The following is an 8,678-nucleotide window of genomic DNA, read 5'->3' on the forward strand; positions in this document are numbered from 1 at the left end:
TTGGATCTGCGCTTCGCCGTTAGATGTGAGGGACACAAAGCTGCTTGGAGTAATTAATAGTGCCTAGTAAACTACGATGCAACAAAAGTAATCACTCCCACACGTGTGAACCAAAAGTCAGTTGGTCTTATCTTTTAAAAAATCAAAACCCCGCTTTCCTCCTCTGATGGAAGGGAAAAATTGGAGTTTTGAGAGGCTATTGTAGGGGCTAAGGTCCAAAATAATGTATTAGACCTTGGGCCTTGTCCGAGGAGGAGAATACGACTTAAATGATCTCCATTACAAGTCTCATCAGTGGGGGACAAAGGGAAGAAGGTCCGAGGAGGAACACCTCCTCAGACACGGCAAACGCAGACCAGGTGTGTACTCTAGCAATTGAGATGCGCCCCCTGAACACGTGAGAGGGAAGAAAATTCAAAATATCTAAGGAAAAGCTGTCACCACCACATTAAATGCACTACAACTACTTTTCTGGCTGCATTAATGTGGAGAAGACCCCTGAACAGTACTGTCTTGGCTGCCACAACTCACAGAGGGCTGAAAAGGGTGTCTGATAGGATGGGTACTCAAGTGGGAATCCAGATGATCAACAAGTGTAAGGTCCAGATAATCAGAAAAGAGCTATATAATGTGGAAGAGCTCCCACGAAGAAGGGAGGCAAAAAAAAGAGTGAGAGAGAATACTGTAGCATGCTAAACAATTTTAATATTGTGATCTGTATGCGTCAAATTTTGGTCTCCTCAGACCAAATGTCCTTTTGCAATAATGGCTTTTATTTGTGTTCGATTGATTTTTAACTCCATGCTAGCCGTTGCCCAACTCATCTAGACCTAATTCTTTGACCCATACTCTACGAAATTCATTGTATTGAGCTTATTAGACCAGGATTCCATACGTTTGGGCTTGGGCTCCAAATCTTGCCCCTACAATTTTATATATATATATAATTTTTTTTTGAAGTCAGGGGGTTCATTTGAATCCCCTAAATATAGTATAGTGCCACCCTTAACTAGCAGAACGATACTTAATATGCAAACCCAAAACGAGACTGTTAGGCTCAACCTCCCTTGGGCTCACAATTTATTTGTAAGGTGGGCTTCAAGATTTCCTACTTTGAGTCGTTCTCGGCACAAAGACTCAAAGTAATATTCCTCCCCTCTCTAAATGATTGTTTTCACTTTTTTTTTTTTTCTGAAACCCCCTCATCTTCCCCAGCTTCTGCTATTTATAGCTTAGGTTAGTGGGGAGATCATGATTATTGCCACCGCTAGTGCAATTGAAGGTCCAATATTATCTGTTTTAAGTGGGTGTTTAGGTGAGAGTGGGATGTAACAATTATGGCCTTGGAACTTGGTTCCAGTTCAGGCGAATCTGCTCGGTAATGGTGTTCCCCGAGCATCCCATGACTTACCCGGACAGGGTTTATATGATTGTTCGGGAGGTACTATGCCGAGCGCATCTCTGGATCCGAGACCCAAAACTCGTTTTTTATGAAGGCAGTTTCAAGAAGGATTTAGGGCGATGGGGCCGTTCCATTGGGCCTGAGCCCAGGGCCCATATGAGTCTTGGGATCTTGGTGCCATACATTAGCCCCCCCTTGATTCATACCCGGTTGCCGGAAAGAATCAAGGAGCCAGCCGAGCTTTTGGTCTCGGAAGTCCTATGGCCTGGGACTCATGCGGTTATGGTTTCTCATTAATGCTTATCTCAAAAGACGCGCCGTTCCGCGGCGCCAGGTTTAGTTATCATTATTGCCTGACGGTTCGCGAATCGAAGCGGCGCGCATGTCGGTTATCTTTGGCATCCGCAGGGTCATTCGTGAATCGTGCCCATTTATTGCTTGATTGAACATTCCTTTGCCCCTTTTTCTGATCCTATAAATAGCCTTCCTCAGAACATTCTTTCACTTTTTCTTCACCTCTGATCCTTCGAGCTTACTCTCTATCGACCAAATCTTTATGCGCTTACTCACCTGCCCAGAGTTCTTTCCTCCCTTAGAACCCAAAGTAAGTCCTCTTCCCCTTCCTATTCCTTCAGCTTATTTCTTCAAGTTCCTTTCATAGCATTTAGTGTCACAGATGGGCTACTCTCATCTCTTGGAGGCCCCGGCTGCCCTGGCCACTTTTAGGCGCAAGTTTAATATTCCCGATGATGTGGAAGTGGCATACTGCCACGAGAGCGAAATCGCTCTCCACCGAGGACTAGGCACGGCCTTTTTTCCTTTAATGTCTATTCTAGAGGGTGGGGTTAGATTCCCCGTGGATCCCTTTTTAGCAGATACACTTAGGTACTACGGACTGTGTCCCGACCAGCTTCCCCCCAACTTTTACCGGGTAGTTAGCTGTGTCAGTAGATTGAACCACACCTTCAATTTACAGTTAAATTACCATGATATTAACCATATGTATAGCCTCTGTGGGAACAAAGCCTCCAATTATTACCTAAAAACAAGAGATAATCGGGTACGGCTTATATCATGCCTACCTGATTCGAATAGGAACTCCGCCGGGGAATTTGTTCGGGTGCGCGGCAACTGGTTTGCCGGAGATGTCCCTTGCCCTCTTTCATGGCGTGAAGTGGGTTCGTACCAATCCCTTGATCAAACTGTTTTTCCCCTTTTTTTTTTCTTTTTCTTTCCTCTTTATTGAAGTAGATCTTTATCGTCGGATATTGATATAACACTTGTTCTTTTGCAGACGGCAAAGTGTTCGTTCCGAACATCAGAACCGTCCACATGAAAGACCTGAACTTCATCCTTCATTCCGAGATATTCGTGCACTGGGATGGACAGCTCCGGGCCTTGCACCTGATTCTCGGAGTAGAGCCAGTTTACTCTACCTGGCAGCCCTTTAAGCAAGCGCTATTAGTTGATAGTCCCTTACTGTCATATATTGATGTTCGGTTCACGAACTTTTTGCCGCCGAAGCTTACAACCGAGGAGGCAAGGGAGTTCGGAAGGCGTTACACTTGCTCAGACGAGTTAGCTCCTTTGCAAGACGAGTCCGTGGAACGTGTGTCTCGGTGTCTTAGAGAGTTAGCTCACAAGGCAATTCAACAAGAGGGCCCTGTTCAAGAGCAAGCGCAGCCCGAGAACCCAGCTGCGGAGCCCCAGCAACCAGCGATTGAAGCGACTGCCTTGTCGGCTGAAGATGCCCAACCCGGTAGAAGCATGGTGTCAAGGAAGGTTATGACTATTGATCGCTTCGTGCCCGGTGCACGGCAGCCCAACCAGCCCCCACCTTCTCAGGGTCGAAGCCAGGTGCCTCAGCCTCCACCCTCTTCTCAAGCTGGACAGGCCCGTAAGAAACAGAAGGTCACCGATCAACCATCCACGGGCCTGGGAGATGCTGTCGTCTAGACTCCTCCCTAGCCAACAGGGGGGATCGTTATCCATGAGCCACAGACCCAGGTCGGTCTGGGGGTTGCGTCCTCCTCCCAAGCGGCTCCAGCGTGGAAGCCCAAGTTCTTGTTGGACGGCAAGCCTTTGCCTTCGACCGCCTGTGTGTGGCTGTGGGAGAAGGGCGAGGGTGGCCGTATTGCCTAGACACTAGCCGAGGGTCTCCTTCTTCCCGACAACGTGCATGCCTTCGAGGAGGGGTCTGAGGAGTCCATGGGGCGTCGGTTAGAGTGGTACGCTATTGCGGTAACTTTTTATTTGTCTATTCCTTTCCATATATTTACTTCTACTCCCGTACTAACTTTTATGAATACCAGGCTGCTCAACTGGCCCACATACTGGCCAGCCGTACATGGGATCTTGCTGAGGAGGTCGACCGTGAGAAGGGGGCACGGGAGTCAGCTGCCAAAACAGCAAAGGAAAAATTAAAGGCAGCTGAATCCGCCAAGAAGAAGGCCGCTATCGCGGAGAAAAATAGAGCGCTGGCGGAGAGCAAGTGTGCTGAACTTTTGGCTAAGCAGAACAAAACAGGCATGAAGCTAACCGAAGCCATTAGCCTCAACACATCTCAAGCCGAGGAGCTAAACGACCTAAGGGCAGCCTTGGAGGCCTGCGAACAGAAGTGGTATAATGAGGGATTCACTGATGCCGAGCAGTCTGCAGAACCGGCAGTGGCCCAGGCCCGGAAGCTGGGTTTTGAGGCCGGGTGGTTTGCCGCTCTTCAAGCTCTGGGAGTTCTTGAGGATTCCCCTCTAAGAGACCCCGACCAAATTCCTTTCCCGAGCCCCGTTACTGCCGTGCAGGATCCACTGGCTGCCGCTGAGGAAGAAGAAACGGCAAGCATGAGGGAGCTGGTTGAACAGATTGATGCTCATGCCGAGTCGGATGAGATGAAGGCCACCAGCATTCCAACTGTTCAAGACCTTCTTGGTGAAGACCCGCATTTCCCCTTGGCCGTCCAACAAGAAGTCGCAGATCCAACCCGGCCATCTAGCTGATTATCTGCAGTCTAGTTTTTTTCGTGCCTTTACTTATCTTTATTGAATTTTTAGTTTATTATTATTATTTTTTTTAATGGTATATTTGCCTACGTCACCGGATTGTGGTGAACGAACAATTTGCTTATTTCACGGGGACGACCCGAAAACAATTGCCGAGTTTTGGCGATGAGATATTAATTATGCTTTTTGACTTTGCTTTCAACTCGTTGAATGATTCTCTATTTATTTGCATGTCTGCTTAGATCATGTTTGTGGTTTCTTATACTGTAGTAAGTCTGGCCGAGAGCCGTCCAAAGCCTGTTGCGCGGTGCTTTGGATAATCTGAGAATGAATTTGCAATTAGTGTTTGTAAAGGGGTTAAGGCTTCTACCTGCTCGGCGATTTGATTGAACCGAGGACAAGGTTTCTGTCCTTAGAAATTTTTTGTAATGATAAGGTTTCCGCCTGGTCGGTGATTTTGATCGAACCGAGGATGAGGCTTCTGTCCTTAGAAATTCCTTGTAACGATAATGTTTCGGCTTGGTCGGTGATTTTGATCAAACCGAGGACGAGGCTTCTGTCCTTAAAATTTTTTTGTAACAATAAGGTTTCAGCCTGGTGGTGATTTTGATCGAACCGAGGACGAGGCTTCTATCTTTAAAATTTTTTTGTAACGATAAGGTTTCAGCCTAGTCGGTGATTTTGATCGAACCGAGGACGAGGCTTCTGTCCTTAGAAATTTTTGTAACGATAAGGTTTCAGCCTGGTCGGTGATTTTGATCGAACCGAGGACGAGGCTTCTGTCCTTAGAAATTTTTTTGTAACGATAAGGTTTCCGCCTGCTCGGTGATTTTGATCGAATCGAGGACGAGGCTTCTATCCTTAAATTTTTTTTGTAACGATAAGGTTTCCGCCTGCTCGGTGATTTTGATCAAACCGAGGACGAGGTTTCTGTCCTTAGAATTTTTTTGTAACGATAAGGTTTCCGTCTGCTCGGTGATTTTGATCAAACCAAGGACAAGGCTTCTGTCCTTAGAATTTTTTTTTTGTACAAAACATGCAATTCTCTTAATGTGCAATGATGGAATCGAAAACAGCTTAGACAGGTATCTTCATCATTATCTTGACTTTGGCGAAGTACAAAGTTTTGACTTACATTTACTATATGGATGGTCACGGATAGAACTTCTTTAAATTGTGAGCATTCCATGGCCAAGGGAGCAGCCTCTCGTCAAGATCTTCCAGGTAGTAAGCCCCCGCGCCCGCGATGGCGGTAATCATGTATGGTCCTTCCCATGTTTGAGCAAGCTTCCCAGCAGATACGTCTCGCATGTTTCCCACGACCCTCCTTAGGACCAGTTCCCCGGCGCTGAATTCCCTCCCCTTCACATCTTGGTTATATCTCTGGGACAGTTTCTGCTGGTACTCCGCAAGCCGTATGGTTGCGGCCTCCCGGCATTCTTCTAACCAGTCCAAGCGCTCCGTCATCAGGTCGACGTTCTGGGCAAGGTCAAATCCTGCGACCCGTGCACTGCACAAGCTCACCTCGATTGGTATTACGGCCTCCGCCCCATATGTCAAAGAGAAAGGGGTCTCACCCGTGGATCTTCTAGGAGTCGTACGGTAAGCCCATAAAACGTTAGGCAGCTCTTCAACCCATCTTCCCTTTGCCCCGTCCAACCTCCTCTTCAACCCGTTCAAAATCGTCTTGTTCACTGCCTCAGCTTGGCCGTTGCTTTGAGGGTATGCCGGGGTTGAGTACTTGTTCTTAATGCCGAGATCGCTGCAGAAGGCTCAGAAAGCTTTGCTATCGAATTGTAGCCCGTTGTCTGATACTAGTGAGTTCGGTACCCCGAACCTTGTGACTATGTTTTTCCACACAAACTTTTTCACGTCGATATTTCGAATGTTGGCCAAGGCCTCGGCTTCCGCCCACTTCGTGAAGTAATCCACAGCCACTAATACAAAACAGCGGTTACCTATTGCTCGGGGAAATGGGCCGAGGATGTCTAGCCCCCATTGTGCGAATGGCCATGGACTGCTAACGGGGTTTAGACGTCCTGTTGGCTGGTGGATCAGAGGGGCTTGCTTTTGGCATTGTTCACACCTCCTGACGTATTCCGCGGCATCCTTCTGCATCTGTGGCCACCAAAACCCCTGGGTTATGGCCCTGTGCGCTAGAGACCGTCCTCCGACATGGCCACCACATACTCCATCATGCAGCTCGGTCAGAAGTTCGTTAACTTTCTCAGGATGCAAACATAAAAGGTAAGGGCCTGTGAAAGACCTCCGATACAACTTGCGATCTGCCGACAGCCAGTACTGGGAAGCCACCCGACGAATCTTTTTGGCCTCCTTTTCATCGTCCGGAACTTTATCCTCAGCTATGAAGTCTATGATCGGGTTCATCCAACACAGATTTACCATCGACATCATGGCAACTTCAACTCCAGCTAGGTTGTCATCACTTTTCACCTCGATGCTTGGCTCCCTTATAAGCTCTATCTTGGCCAGCGAGTCAGCATGTATGTTCTGTGCCCGACCTACCTGGGCTACCTTTACTGTCCCGAACTGGCCAATGATCCGCTTGGCTGCACTCAGATAGGCTTTCATCTGAGAGTCCCGAGCTTCGAAGCTTCCCAATACTTGATAAACGACCAGCCGAGAGTCCAAATAAATTTCAACATCCTTCACACCTAAACACAACACGACCCTCAACCCGACCCTCAACCCGACCAGGAAGGCCTCATACTGGCCAGGAAGGCCTCATACTCGGCTTCGTTGTTTGAGGCTTTGAATCCTAATCTGAAGGAGTGTTCTAATCGTATGCCCTCCGGGGTGATTATGACAATACCAGCTCCGGCCCCCATAGCATTCAAAGCGTCGTCTACAAACACTTTCCACGGACGACGCTCCGCATTACATATTATCTTCCCGTCGCTCTTGGGGGTGAATTCTGCAATGAAGTCAGCAAGAACTTGTCCCTTTACCGAGCTTCGCGGTTGGTACCTTATGTCAAACGAACCCAAACGAGTTCCCCATTTGGCTATTCGGCCCGTGAAGTCCGATCTCTTTAGCAACGACTGCAGGGGATACTCGGTGAGGACGAATACCGTATGAGCCTGAAAGTAATGCGGCAACTTCCTCGTGGTGTGTACTAGTGCCAAAACTAGCTTCTCAAGGGGCAGGTATCTCGTCTCGGCATCTACTAAGGTTTTGCTTATGTAATACACTGGCTGCTGTACTCCTTGGTCCCTTAGTAACACAGCACTCACGGCATGGTCAGACACTGAGAGGTACATAAACAAATCCTCCCCGGACTCCGGGGCTGTTAACATGGGTGCTTTTGCCAAGTACTCCTTCAGTTCTCGAAAGGCCTTGTCGCATTCATCGTCCCAATAAAACCCCTTCCACTTCTTCAAAAGCTGATAAAACGATCTGCAGTGATCCGCGAATTTGGAGATGAATCGGTATAGGGCGGCTAATATCCCGGTTAGCACCTGTACTTCCTTCGGATTGCTCGGTGGTATGAGGCGATTCACGGCGTTTATCTGGTCGGGATTGGCTTCTATCCCCCGAGTAGAAATCAGATAATCCAAGAACTTTCCAGCCCCCACACCGAAAGTACACTTCTCGGCGTTCAAGCGCAGCTTGTGCTTCCAGAGTATCTCAAATACTCCTCGGAGGTCTTCCGTGTGTTGCGACTCCCTTTTGCTCTTTACCACCATGTCGTCAATGTATACTTCCACCGTGCACCCAATTTTCTCTCGGAACATCCTTGTCATCATCCGCTGGTATGTGGCATCGGCGTTCTTCAACCCAAACGGCATGACCTCGTAATGATAGTTAGCACTCAGGGAAATAAATGCTGTCTTTTCTTGGTCCTCGGGAGCCAAGGCAATCTGGTGGTACCCTTGGAAAGCATCCAAGAAGCTCATCCTCGGGTGCCCATACGTGGCGTCTACTAGTTGGTCAATCTTGGGCATTGGGAACGGATCCTTGGGGCATGCCCTGTTCAAGTCTGTGAAATCCACACAAACTCTCCATTTACCATTCTTTTTCTTCACCACCACCGTATTCACCAACCACCTCGGGAAGAATATTTCCGTTATCGCCCCTGCTTCCTTCAGCCTCTGGACTTCCCAGTTCATCGCATCAGCATGCTCCTTCGATGATCTCCTCGGTTTCTGCTTTTTCGGGGGGAATGATGGGTCCACATTAAGCTTATGGACAGTGAACTCGGAATCTACGCCGGGCACTTCGTACGGACTCCAAGCAAAAACATCCACGTTCTGTAAAAG

The sequence above is a fragment of the Quercus robur genome, chromosome 6 (genome assembly GCF_932294415.1).
Source record: "Quercus robur chromosome 6, dhQueRobu3.1, whole genome shotgun sequence".
NCBI lineage: Eukaryota > Viridiplantae > Streptophyta > Magnoliopsida > Fagales > Fagaceae > Quercus > Quercus robur.